Here is a 14714-nt window from a genome sequence, read left to right as displayed (position 1 = left end):
TGGCAATTGCTAGGAGGCCATTTTCAGCTTCCTACCAGGGGTGATCTTCCTCAAGTGGGAAGTGGTGAGCTTCTCTGGTGCTTGGAGGGCTTCAAGCAGAGCCTCTAGGCCATGTTTAGGTTCTTTTTAGCTTCTAGCTCCAGAATTCTGATCTTCTGTGGGATCCTCCCCCCACTGAGAGTCCAGCTTACATCAGCTTCTTGTTCACATCATGGGGACCCTGACAAATCAACTTGTGGGTATTTCTGTAAAACATGGCACTCTTGCTCATGACCCAGGGGCCCCACTGCATGCCTCAGGTGCCACAATGATGATAATTTCACATGACAATGACAAGAAGAGCTAATATTTATATATGAATCTCCTTGGTCTACAATGGGCTTTATGGGATGTCACCTGCCCATGGTTATCAGGGTATATTCAAACACCTCCCAGCATTACCTACTCCTCTGCCCATCCACTTGTGCAGAAGTGACTCCCATAGTCCTATTTTCTCTCAGTTCTTCCTTCCCCTTCCTTCTCCCTGCTTATTTTCCTTGTCGAAGGCCAGTGAGAACATTGGCTTGGTTTGAAGTTTTCTTCATGTTTCCTTCAATTAAAGTCCCTCCCCCTCCCCCCAAGGAGTATATATTTTGCTATGGGTTGAAGATGCGACTTATACACAGAAATCTCTCTCTCTCTCTCTCTCTCTCTCTCTCTCTCTCTCTCTCTCTCTCTCTCTCTCTCTCTCTCTCTCTCTCTTTCTCTCTCTTTCTTTTGTTGTTGTTGCTTTTTGTTTTTTGTTTTTTTTGACTGAGGCAGTTGGGGTTAAGTGACTTGCCCAGGGTCACACAGCTAAGAAGTGTTAAGTGTCTGAGGCCACATTTGAACTCAAGTCCAGGGCTGGTGCTCTATCCATTGTACCAAATAGCTGGCCCTTAGAAATTTCATCTTTTTTTTTTTTTTTTTTTTTAGAGTTAAATATGAAAGGTTTTTTTTTTTTTTTTTTGGGGGGGGAAGCAGAATGTGAAATTCTGGGTAGAGGGATAGGATAGACTTCATGTAGGAGGTGGTGCTGGAACTGAATCTTCAAGGGAACTCGAGAGATTCTAAGAGAAACAGGTGAACCTTTGAGGTTTAGGGGATAGCAAGTGCAAAGGCTGGGAGGTGAGAGATGAGATGTTGATTATGGAGATAGAGCAAGTTGGCTAGTTTGTAAAGGACATAGAGTTCCCACAGAGGAGGCATGGAAACTGCCCAAGCCAGACTGTGAGGGGCTTTGAAGCCCTCCACAGGAGGTCTCTAAGGACAGGAACTTACCCAGTCTTTCTCAATTCTCCTCCATCTCCATGGGAGACCCTGGATAAAGACAGGTTGTATCTGAGTTTCTTAAGAGAGCCTTGTCCCAAGACTGATGAGTTGTAAAGAGCCCAACCTGTTGAACTGAGTTGTGACGAGTTTTTGGAGCTGTTTTTGGAGTTGCTTGGGGGCTGTTCTTTGGGGTGGGGCAGCTGGCCCCCCTCCAGAGTTTCAGTTCAATGAGGCCCTGTGTGCTTATGCAAATGGATTAGCACTAATCGCTCCCTAATGAGAAGCAGCTTAGAGATAAGATCTGGAGCGGAAAACCTTTCTCTCCAAACCGAGACCTGGGCAAACCAGAAGAAATGTGCAAAGCGCAGATAAAGCCCCTTCCCCAAAGGAAGCCTGTAGCCCATAGCTGTGGGTGGCTGCTGAGACCCACCACTAGTCAACCTGCCCCCAAGAGACAATTGTCAGCTTCGCCCTTTACTGGCCAAAGTTGAGACTGACTTGACCACCATTGAGGGAGGCTGGGAGCTGCCCTCCGGGACCCCATCTTTGGGTCTTCTCCAAGTTTGCCTAATTTATCTAGGAGTACTAGTACCATGTACTTGAAAGAGAACATCACCCATCATTGATCTGGCTTTTCAGCCAGATGTTTTGTCATGTGACCATTACCAGATGGTACCTAGGAATGACTGGGTTCAGGTCTGGTCAGTTTCCATTTTTTTCTTTTTTCTTCTCATAGTTATCTTTTTTGTTTTACATCACCTTTATTTCCAAATAGTATTCCTTATGTATTCAAAATGTATTATTACTATTATTATTAATTATTCCTAAATTATTCCAAATATATTCTTATTTCTTCCCTTATTCAGTGAGCTAGCTTTTGAAACAGATATTTAAAGGAAAAAAAGCAGTTTAGCAAAATCGACATAATAGTTGAGTAGGAGGACAGGCAAAATTTTATACCTCTAGTTTCTTATCTCTTCAAACAAGGGGAGGGAAGTGATATTTTCTCAATTATTCTCAAGTTAAATTTGGTTTTTGTAATTATACAGCCTTCAGTTTCTTTCCTTCTTTCCGGTTACAATGCTGTGGTCACTGGGTATACTGTTTTCATGACTCTACATACCCGATTATGGATCAGTTCATACAAGTCTTTTAATACTCTTTGAATTCTTCATCTAGTGTAGCAATATGCCGTTGCACTCATGTGTAATAATTTGTTTAGTAATTCTCCTATGTTTAAAGCCCACTTTAAAATTTAGTGTCTTTTATGTTCACATTTCCTGAAATGTCCTTTTTACGTTACAGTCCAAATCTAAAACAATCTTGATTGGCTGGATTATTGAGCCAAACATAATAGGTTAACATTTAATAGTGATCAATGCCATATGTTTATTCCACCAAGTCCTACTCTGATGTTTCACTGTGGTGAGTCTTGATCTTGGGTTCTCCAGGGTTCTGTCAGCAGAATACAGATTTCTATCATTCTGGAATGGTTTTGGTTAAAATCCTGGAAACAGCCTGTGTCTGTCTACTTTCTGGGAATCCGCCTGCATAATTTCAAAGTCACTCAGTACCAAGAGGCTAGCCATTTGGGAATAGGTTCTTTGATTATGGAAATCATGGAATAAAGCAAAATACAAAATTGCCCTTGGTCCTGTGCAGTGGCTATGATGGAGTGGTGGAAGAGAAAATTTGGGGGCTGTGAATTATCCACGTTTTAGAAATTCTATAAACTTTAATCTGGTTTCTGTTCCTGTGAAAGGTCCTTCTAAAACAAGTGAATAGATGTGTGAGTGGAGGAACTGACTCTTATCAGTCTGACTGTCTTGATGTGGCTGAGCCAGAAGGAAGTTGGAAAGTTACAGGGTTGTCCTTGGCAAAATAAATAAAGGTGTCCGTGAGTTGATTTTATTGCACGTTGTTGGCAATGAAAAACACATTTCATGGGGCATTTCTTTTCTACAGTAGTGCTGAGCCCTTCCCTGGAGTGGAGTGAGTCTGGGATGATGTATTGGTAATTCAGAGAAAGCCCAAGGTGCATTTCTGATAAGGTGATTGTCTGAAATGTCACCTTATACTGGCGTGTTTGAAAGCATCAGACGTAGCAGCAATGCAAAAAAAAATGGACAAGGGTGTGATCTCTCACTTTAGGGGATAGAGGGATGGTTATCTAAAAATTGAGGAACTCAGGCTAACTTTGCTAACTCTGCAGACTCCTTGGCACAGACCCTAGACATCTATTAGAAATCATTCTAGAATGAATGTCAATCATTTGGGATATGGTTGAATAAGTTATGGTATATGAATGCAATGGAATCTATTTTTTCTATAAGAAATGATGAACACGTAGATTTCAGAAAAGCCTGGAAAGACTTACATGAACTGATGCTATATGAAATGAGTAGAACCTGGAAAACGTACACAGTAACAGTAAGATTGTATCATGATCAACTCTTCTCAGCAATTCAATGATCCAAGGAAATTCCAATAAGCTTTGGATGGAAAATGCCATCCACATCTAGAGAGAGAACTATGGAGACTGAATATGGTTTGAACCATACTATTTTCACCTTTTTCTTTTCTATTTTGTGGTTTTGTTTTTTTGTGCTGATATTTCTTTTCCAACATGACTCATATGGAAATATGTTAGAAATGAATAGAGTGCTTACTGTGCTGGGGAGGGGGAAGGTATGGGAGGAAGAGAGAGAAAAAACTGAAACTCAAAATCTTGCTATAAATGAATATTTTAAACTAGATTTACATGTAATTGGAAAAATAACAGGCTATTAAAATTAAATTTAAGAAGGTATTATTCTAGAGAAGTCTGGCACTGAGCTTTTCCTATTTGAGCAAAGGATTCAGTTTATAGGTGTAATGGGGTACCTTCTCCCAAATCAGTAAAATCTGGTGGGTTTTTATAGGATTCTTATCCTAACTTTAAGATAGACGAAATGGGCTAGGAAAATGAATATACAACAAAAAAGAATTTGACCATAAGAACTACTATAGTGGAAGGAAAGATCAAGACATAAACTTAGAAGATAATGATGTGAAAATGCCTGCAAGCAAAGCCTCAAAGAAAAAATGATAATTGGATCCAAGATCAACATGAATTCCTGGAAGAGTTTAAGAAAGCAGTAAGTATGGTAAAAGAAATTTATAAAAGAGAATTGACACTTGGTGGGAAGAGCACAAAAATACTGAAGAAAATAGCACTTAAAAATAGTGTTGACCTAATGGTAAAAGAAGCACAAAAGTTACCGAGGAAAATAATTCTTTTAAAAAGCAAAATTGGCCAGTTATAAAAAGAGGCATAAAATCTCATTGAAGAAAGCAATACCTTAAAAATTAGAATTGGGCAAGTAGAAGCTAATGACTCCATGAGACATCAAGAAACAACAAAACAAAATTTTAAAAATGGAAAAGAAATTGAAGAAAATGAAGAAAAAGCTTATCTCCAAAATAGCTACTGTAGAAAAATAAATCAAGTAGAGATAATTTAAGAATTATTGAAATCTTTAGGACAATCCCAATAGACTTTGGATAGAAAATACCATATGCATCCAGAGAAAGAATTATGGAGATTGAATGTAAATCAACACATGCTATGTTCACTTCTTTTTTTCCTGTCATGGTTTTCCCCCATTGTCCTGATTTTTCTCTCCCAACATGATTCATAAAGCAATGTATATTAAAAACAAGCAAATAAATAAATAAAAAAAATTTATAAATAAATAAATTAAGTTAAAAAGGCAAGGGTAGCGACCATGACAAAGCAAGAGCAAAAATGGAACTAATTAAAAGAGATAATCAAAGAAACTACATTTTGCTAAGTGGTACAATAGACAATGAAGGGATATCAAAAGACTTCATAGCAAATTTCTCTGACAAAGGCTTCATGTTTTAAATACATAGGAATTAAGTCAAATTTATAAAAATAGGAGTCATTCCCCAATTGATAAATGGTCAAAGGATATGAACAGGAAATTTTCAGAAGAAGAAATCAAAGCTACTTATAGTCTTAGGAAAGTTCTAAATCACTATTGATTAGAGAAAGCTAACTTTAGAACAATTCACATACTACCTTGCCCCTATCAGAAACCACAAATGCTGGAGAGAATGAGGGACCTAGGAACCTTAATGAAGTGTTGGTAGAGTAGTGAGCTAGTCCAAACATTCTAGAGAACAATTTGGAATTATAACTAAAGTACTATGAAACTGTGTATACCCTTTGACACAGCAATACTATTACTAGGTCTATATTCCAAAGAGACCTCCAAAAGGGGAAAAACATTTATATGTTAAAAATTATCACAGTTCTTTTGTGGTGGCAAAGAATTGAAAATTGAAGGGATTTCCATCAATTGGGGAATGGCTAAAAAAGTTGTGGTGTATGATTGCTATGGAATACTACCGTGCTATAAGAAATGATGAGAGAGTGTTTCAGAAAACCACATCCAGACCTATATGATGTGATGCAAAGTGAAGTTAGAAGAACCAGCAGATCATTGTGCACAATAACAGCAATGCTGCGATGATGATCAACTGAGAAAGACCAGGCTACTCTCAACAATACAATGATCCAAGACAATTCGAAGGGACTCATGATGAAAAAATGCTATCCGTCTCCAGAGCTAGAACTGATGAATTCTTAGTGCAAATTGAAATGCAATTTTCTCAATTATTTTTTTTTAAATTTGTTTTGTGATATGTTTAATACAAAAATGTTTTGCATGACTTTACATTTATAATTGATATTATATTGTTTTCTTTCTAAGTGGCTTAGGGGATGGGTGAAAGGGAGGGGCAAAGAACCTGCAGCTCAATATTTAAAAAGAAAAGAATGTTAAAAATAAAGAAATGAAAAAGAATAGAAGGCATTTTCTAGAGACCATCACTCTGTCTATGGCGTATACAAGCAGTATTCATTTCCAGGTTGTCCAATAATATTAAGAGAAGTCATGAGTGTTGAACCACTTGAACAAAAGGGTAAGATGGGGAGAATCTGATAGTTCTGTGATAATCACAGATTTGAGCATTGTACCAGGTCTGAGGTGAATAATAATAATAATAATAATAGGTAGCATATATATATATATTTGTATATATATATATATATATATAGAGAGAGAGAGAGAGAGAGAGAGAGAGCGCCCTGCTGTGTGTGGAATACTGTGCTTATTTTACAATTATATTCTCATTTCATCCTCTCAACAACCCTTCAAGGTATCTAGTTATTATGAGGAAACTGAGACAAAAAGAGGTTAAGTTAAGGGTCACACAGGTAGTAAGTGTTTGAGGCTAAATTTGAACGAAGAACTTCCTGATTTCAGATGTAGCTCTTTGTACATTGGGACTCTCTTGTTATTGATTGTCCTTTGATCTGGAAGAGGCTCTTGATGTCAAGGAGGTGATGCCATGACATGCAAGTGAATTGGATTTAAGCGAGGGAAGGTCACCCACCTTATTTTCCCCTACAGAACCTTTGTGGTCCAGTGACCAGATATAGAACAGGATGACTGGAGATGGCCCTGGATGTGATGGGAGACTCTGGCCTTATTAAGCTAAGGTCTCCAACAGGTCTCAGTTTGACTGAGGCTGCACCCATTCAGTGGTTAAAACTAGATAGCAGTTGAGGCAAAGAATCTCCTCTTTGATCTAGTTAAAAAAAATCTAAGTAAATAACTAAATCTGGGAGGGGAAAAGCCAAACAGAAATTGTAACGTGCTGTTGTCTCCAGAAGCTGCCCATCGCTCTCTGGGAGGAGATCTGCTGTGTCAACTCAAATCTCTAGGACAAATTCTTCTTCCTGTAGAGAACCGTTGTCTCCAGACAGTTGCCATTAACTCTGGTCCAGAGTGGTGACTTCCCTCTTTTATCCTCCCAGAGAATGGGCTTGGGATAATGCATGGGCTTCTGGAAAAAATTACTTCAACCAATGAACTTGCTCCTCATAAGTATGCAAGCTCTTCCCCAGGAATTCACAAGTCAAACTCCCAGGAAAGACCGTACTAGAGATTTGTCAAGTACTGACTTAGCACTTAGTAAGAACCTAACAAGAAATGATTGCTATTTACATTACTGACACTTAATGGCCACAGAACAGAACAATATTCTTTCTCAGTAGAAATGCCCTGATTATTCTTATTACTATGGATTGGAACAAGTGGACTTCCAGCTTTGGTCTTCATAATTTTAATTCTGCTCATAATGCACCCCGCTTTCTTTCCCATGTTTGTTCTATATTTGTCTCTTTTTCCCTGGGGGAGAATTTGTTAGCTCCTTCCTGAGTAGGAAGCTCACTATAGCTCCCATTTCTATACTACACTGAGATTTATCAAGTGTTTGCTTTACAATATCCATGTGAGCACAGTTGGATATGGTTTATGATCCTTGTTTTTTCAGCTTTGTCCTTCAGCTTGACATTCAAGATCTTCTTTCTTTGGGCATCTGAACTCCATCGTGTCCTAGAAGGAGTTAAAAAAACCCCAAAGCCCCACAAAAGTCCTGGATACCAGTTTTGAATCCTATGGGAGCATGATAAACTCATTCCTCTCTCTCAGCTTCAGTTTCTTCTATAAAATGAGGAGGGGTTAGAATAAATGATCTCTAACGTTCCCCACTGCTATCCCCACACACCAACTCTATATCATCAGATTACTACTATGATAGCCTTCAGCTGAATTTTCTGACTGGATTTCTCTTGGCTACCTCTAGTTTCCATTCCATTCAGTCTAGTCCATTTAAACAATTACTATCCCCCTCTTCCTTTTAACATTCAAAATATTTTTGTTCTGATCTTTTATTTTTATATCACCATCATTTCCCAATATGTCACCCTTTCTTTCCCTTCCTCAGAGGGCTATACCTTAGAGGAAAAAAGCAGTTCAGGAAAATTAATAGATCTATAGAATATGAAAAAATATATACCATTTCACATGCATGGTCATCTGCAAAGAGGGAGAGGGGTTCATTTGTTCAGCCCTTCTTCGAAACCAGGGTTGATTATTAAAATCACACTTTTTAATGTTCCTTTCATTTTCATTGTTGGAGTCATCTTATGTTGTTTCTCTGGATTGTGTTTATAGTATTTTGTGTCAGTTCACATAAGTCTTCTTATGAACCTTTGAATTCTTCATATTCATCATTTCCTAGGGCAGCGATATTCCATTATTCATGTATGACAATTTGTTTAGCTATTCCCCACTTAACTTGTTTCCAGTTTGTTTATATATTCCCCAATTAACTTGTTTCCAGTTTTTTTTTTTCCTACTACAAAAAGTGCCATTATAGATGTTTTGTTTTACATGGGACTTTTCTAACTTTGCCTTCCCTGGGGGTATGTTGCTGGATCGATGGAATCACTGGGTCAAAGGGTGAAAGCATTTTAGCCACTTTCTTCCCATAATTCCAAAGCAGTTTTCAAAATAGTTGGATCACTTCATAGCTCTACCAACTGTTTATTAGCGTGCCTGTCTTTCTATAGTCCTTCCAACATTATGTTCTTTTCACAATACCTTTACTATTACCCCTTCTAAGAAAGTGGGCAGGTCAAGAAAAGGATGGGATTTCCACTCACCATAAAGAACTTTTTCCATATTGGAGAGGCTGCTCCTTCCTTCTCCGTCACTGGAAATGTTGATAAAATTATACAACTTTTGAGATGAAAATCCAAGTTGTGTATTAACACAACCAAGACTCCCCTCCACAAATCTCTAAGATGTATGATTTTCTAGCTTCTGATTGATGACTTCCAGGGATGGGGAACTCACTACCTTTTGAAGGATTGCCTCGTACCTTTAGATAGGTCTAAGTGCTGGAAAAAATAAACTTAATATTCCTTCTGATAAATTTCATTCATTGCTCTAAATTTTGCTCTCTGGGCTAAGCTGAGTGAGGTTAAAACCTTTTTCTTTTGAGAAAGGTTTTCTGATACTTAAGGTCAGTCATGACCCCGATTCTCCATTCCAAATCTTATCTTCTTCAGGCTAAACATCTGTTAAATGTCATAGTTCACCATTTCATAATAAGTTTTTCTTCTCTTGTTCTTGCTGAGTATTTTATGTCAATAATTAGACAGCAAAGTTAATTAATTTCTGTTTTGCCATGGCAAAACAAGCATTAGCTTTTTGTTTTTTTATTTAAGAAAATGTCAGTACGTGGGCTCTTTGATGGCTCTGTGCCCTCATTGATGGGGGTCCTCCCTCCGTGGGATGGCTTCCCAGCCTTCCACACCTTTCCATTTGGTGCACTGATTGTGCCTGTCCATGTGTTCCACACGAAAGATCAGCCTGACATTTTGGAGACTGACCTTCCCTGGGGTCACTTAACATTCCATGGGTACCAGGGCTGCACTTGTATGTGTTTTTAAAGAAAATACCCTAAGAAGCAGTACTTGGGCATCTAGTAATTGGTGGGAGGAGAAAGGGGACTGGGAAGTAGGAGACCTGAATTCTCACCCTGGTTTTGTTAGAAATTCTCTGTGCGAGAGGCTTGGAGAGACTTACATCAACTGATGCTGAGTAAAATGAATAGAACCAGAAAATCGCTGTACACTTCAATGCTGTATGAAGAGGTATTCTGATGGACGTGGATATCTTCAACATAAAGAAGATTCAACTCACTTCCAGTTGATCAATGATGGACAGAAACAACTATACCCAGAGAAGGAACACTGGGAAGTGAATGTAAATTGTTAGCACTACTGTCTATCTACCCAGGTTACTTATACCTTTGGAATCTAATATTTAATGTGTAACAAGAAAATGGTATTTATACACATATATTGTATCTGGGTTATATTGTAACACATGTAAAATGTATGGGAATGCCTGTTATTGGGGAGAGGGAGTGGAGGGAGGGGGGATAATTTGGAAAAATGAATACAAGGGATAATATTATAAAAAATTACTCATGCATATATACTGTGGAAAAAAATTCTAAATAAAATTTAAAAAAAAAGAAGAAATTCTCTGTGCGATCTTGGACAAGTCCCTTTACTTCTCCCTTTCTGCCTCTGGAAAATGGTTATAATAATGCTTTCCTCAATGGGGTTTGGGGAGGAAGGTGTTTTGGAATCTATAATAAACTGGAAACAAGAGAGGTTCTGAACCTTACTTTTTCAGTAGGACAGGGCTCTACTTTGAGAGGCTCTGCCTCTTACACTTCCTTTGTGACCTTAAGCAAGCCCGGTTTCCTTTTCTGAAGGAGGAGAGAAGTGAGCTAGACCAGGGCTTCTTAAACTTTTTCCACTCAGGACCCCTTTTTACCCAAGAAAAATTTATGTGACCCCTGGTATATAGTTATATAAAATAGATCTGCAAATCAAACATTTACTGATAGTAAATCATAGTTCCAGACACATTCAGTTACGAGGCCCCCGTATGGGATCATGAACCAGAGTTTGAGAGGCTGGGGGCTAGGCAATCTGTATGCCCCCTCCCCCTATTCTAGAATTCTCCTTTCTAGCCCTCTGACTCTCTCCACCTAATGACAAGCACTGAACTGACAGGGAGACTTAATCCCCTGTTTTCTCTGTCCCTGAGGATAAATGAGGGATGGAATTTAAAAAAACCTAACAATCCAGCTCTGCTCTCCAAATATGTGTGTTGAGGTCCCGAGCAGCCGAGTGCTGGGCCTCCCCCGCATTCCTGGGTGGAAGGCCGGGCTCTTTGACTAGCGTGGACAAATATTGACTTCTCTTGTCCTTCTCACTCCGTGTCTACTTAAATGGCATCAATCTCTCACAGGGCTGCCGCTCTCCCCACCAATCCCTGTCCTGTGCCCTGAGGATGTGTCCAAAAATCCAGGGGAGGGAAGGCCCAGCCCCTAAGGAAAAGGCGAGGACCCTCTTCTTTCCTCAGCTGGAAGAGATGGGGAGTCCAACCCAACCGGGCAGACTCTGCTGCTGTATATACACATATATGATATACCATGTACCATACATACTATATAATTATATACCATGTACCACATGTACTATATAATTATGTCATGTACTATTGGTATCATTATTAGATTAGATACCACATTCCACACATATATATGATGTACCACATGAACTATATAGGTATATACAATGTATCATATAAATTATATAATTATGTACCATATGCCACATATACTATACAATTATATATCATGTACCATATATGGCATACAGGTATATATGATGTACCACATGTACTATATAGATATATACCATGTACCATATATGCTGTACAATTATATACCACGTACCATATATAGAGAGACAAAGAGATAGAGAGGGATAAAGAACGAGACAGAAAGACAGAGAGAAAAAGACAGAAAGAGACAGAGAGAGAAGGAGAAAAGGAGAGACAGACACAGAGACAGAGAGAGACACACAGAGAAGAAAGAGACAGAGAGAGACAGAGGCAGAGACAGAGAGAGAGAGAGAGACAGACACACAGACAGACAGACAGAGAGATAGATAGACAGAGAGAGAGAAGAAAGCAAGAGACAGAGGGAGATAGATATAGACGACAGAGAGACACACACAGAAAAAGGGAGGGATCGAGGAAAGCAGGAAGAGAGACAGAGAAACAGACAAAGAGACAGAGAGTATTCTCTTCTGGAACCCATCCAAGAATGAGCATCTTGCCTTTGATGGAAGATTTCCAGTGAGTGTCCAATATGGCTGGAGTATAGTTCTGTAGGAAGGGAAAAGCTGCTAACTTAGGTGAGGGAGGTAGATTGGAGATGGATTGTGGAAGTCTTTTTGGGGGAGGGAGAGGTAGTATTTATTTATTTTTTAATTACCTAAAGCTTTTTGGGGGAATGATTCTGAAATAGATAATGGTGAATGATACATAATCAATTCATTTTAAATATTTTGAAAAACATGTAAATCTCATTAAGTAAATAACTTTTGAAGTCAAATGGTTTATTGTAGAAGTCTTTAAGTGTTTTTTGTCATTCTGCTTGAGCACTAAAGGTTTTTCATCAAAATCCTGTCAATTTTTTTTTTTTAATTTAAAAATGACAACATGAATTCTATGTATTAAACATCCAATGTAGCTTTGGAATCTTGTGTTTTGGGGGTTCCAAGTAGAACCCCCAAACCCAATTAGGGGTAAAGTGGTGCTTGAGCCTCTACCCTTATGGCTCCTCCAGGCCCCTCCACTTAAGGAGCACTTCTCACTCCTCTCCAGCCTCCCCATGTTAGGATCTAAGCGCTTGAAGAGTAGAAAATACCTCAAAAGGGAGGGAACCTGGAGACAAGAAGGATCCAGGTGGAAGACAGGTTCATTGACTTGGTTCCAGAAGGCAGAATAAGAAATAATAGGGAAGAGAGGCAAGGAGGAAGATGGAGGTTTGATGTCAGGTCTGTGCTGAATGAGAATGTTCTGCTTCCAAGGTAGTAGGCTCCCCCTCCTTGGAAGTCTTCAAGCACAAGCTGGATGGCTCCTTGTCTGAGGTCATGGGAGGGATTCTTGCTCAGGCCTGGATTGGACTGGATGGTCTCTGAGGCTCTGTCTAGCTCCTTCTAGCACGGACTTTCCAGTTCTAGCAGCCCATGGCAAGGAGAGCCTGGCTGGGGCCCATCTGGATGAAGGAAGGGCCAGTGAATTAGCAGAGGATTGGGAGGCTTCTCTGCAGGGCTGCTGAAGCAGGGCCTGGAGAGGCAAGCGTTAACTCTGAAATGGGAGCAGGTCGAAGGCGGGGAGGCACTGGGAAAACAGTTGTTTCTGGTCCACAGAAGTCTTGTTCCTTTCAGCTCAGAGCCTGTCATTCTGCGGTGGGTAATCAAGTCTGAGGACTTTGAAGGAGGGATGCGACTGATTAGCAGGGGATGAGTCTGCAGGCTTGGCTGGGCCCCGAGCCTGAGCAATGACTTCAGGGAAGGAGATGGGGAGGGGGAGTCGGGGAGCCCTAATTCACTCCAGTCCCTGTATTCTACTGAGGGTGTTTGTAGGAGAGTTGTGAGTCTACCAGGCCTGAGGCCTGTCAGAAAGTGAAAAGGGGAGGAGTGACCTGCGTTCGAATCCTCCTGGCACCAGATAGCTGTGTGACTTGGGAAATCACTCCTCTGTGACTCAGTTTCCTCAGGTGTACAGCAGTGGTACTGAACAGCAGGCTGTTGAGTTCAGGGTCCTTTTTATTTCTTGTGACATAGACCCTCTTAATATCAGTGGTGACCTGCAAACTCCAGGCTAGGCGGCTTGAATGTAATTCCTAAGAGAGTATGCGAATGTCTTTGGAGGTGATTAATCCGGATTCCTTGGTGGGCTTGGGCCAGAGATGCTCCCACCAGATTCCATGAAGATGATAAGATTAATTAGCTCAAGTTGGGGCATGGCCCATGTTTCCCTTTTCCTTTTCTAGGAGAAAAAGAGAAAAGATGCCATGGACTTAACTGCAGACCCAAGTCTAACCTACCTCCAGGAGGGACCAAGGACAGCCTTGGAACAGAGGAGCATTGCAGTCACATGTGGCCTCCCAGAGGTCATTGTGAGAGGTACTGACTGTGGCCACAATGAGCCTCCACCTTCTGCCTCCAGAAGGGAGTCACCCCTGAAACCTGGGTTTCACCAGACTGTTGGGGATGGTCCCAAATTTGTTTAGTTTCCATCTAAACCACAGAAAGCAAAATGAGGCCATAAAGCCCTTAGGAGAAAAGTGAGAGTCACCGGATTCTTCTTACTTGAGACTGAGAAGTGAGAAGAAGTCTTTTGATTATTTATATTGTATTCCGGATACTTTCTATACTTTCTAGATTTTCTATGAAGTGAAATAAAGGTCATCTTGTCCCTAATGTATCTTGTTACCTTGATTTCTTGCATGGGATTTGGAAACCTTCTTACTCTCACCTGTGGCGACTTTGAGAAACTATATCCTGAAAATTCTCAGGAGGAAACTGGATGGGATGAAATAGCCAATATGGGAGGGTTTGGGGAGGGCTTGCCCTAGATTAGAGATGACATTTATTATATTTAAATCCTGAACTTGTGTTTGTGAGTCACAGGTTATACTTGATTAGAGATGGTTTGGGAACATTCGGGCAGGAAAGAGGTGATCACAGAGAGCCAGTATGGGTTCTTTGGAAACAGGCGTGCTCCTAACTTCATTTCCTTTTCTGACTGGTAGTTTAAGGAAATGTTGAAGCTGCAAGTCAGAAAAACTCTGAGAGAGAGAGAGAGAGAGAGAGAGAGAGAGAGAGAGAGAGAGAGAGAGAGAGAGAGAGAGAGAGAGAGAGAGAGAGAGAGACAGAGACAGAGAAAGAGACACAGAGAGAGACAGAGAGACAGAGAGAGAGACAGAGAGACAGAGAGAGAGACAGAGAGACAGAGAGAGAGAGAGAGACAGAGAGAGAGAGAGAGAGAGAGAAAGAGACAGAGAGACAGAGAGACAGAGAGAGACAGAGAAAGAGACACAGAGAGAGACAGAGAGAGAGACAGAGA

The sequence above is a fragment of the Sminthopsis crassicaudata genome, chromosome 4 (assembly GCF_048593235.1).
Source record: "Sminthopsis crassicaudata isolate SCR6 chromosome 4, ASM4859323v1, whole genome shotgun sequence".
NCBI classification, from domain to species: Eukaryota; Metazoa; Chordata; class Mammalia; order Dasyuromorphia; family Dasyuridae; genus Sminthopsis; species Sminthopsis crassicaudata.
The sequence above is the reverse complement of the archived record's forward strand: the minus strand, read 5'-3'. Positions refer to the sequence as shown.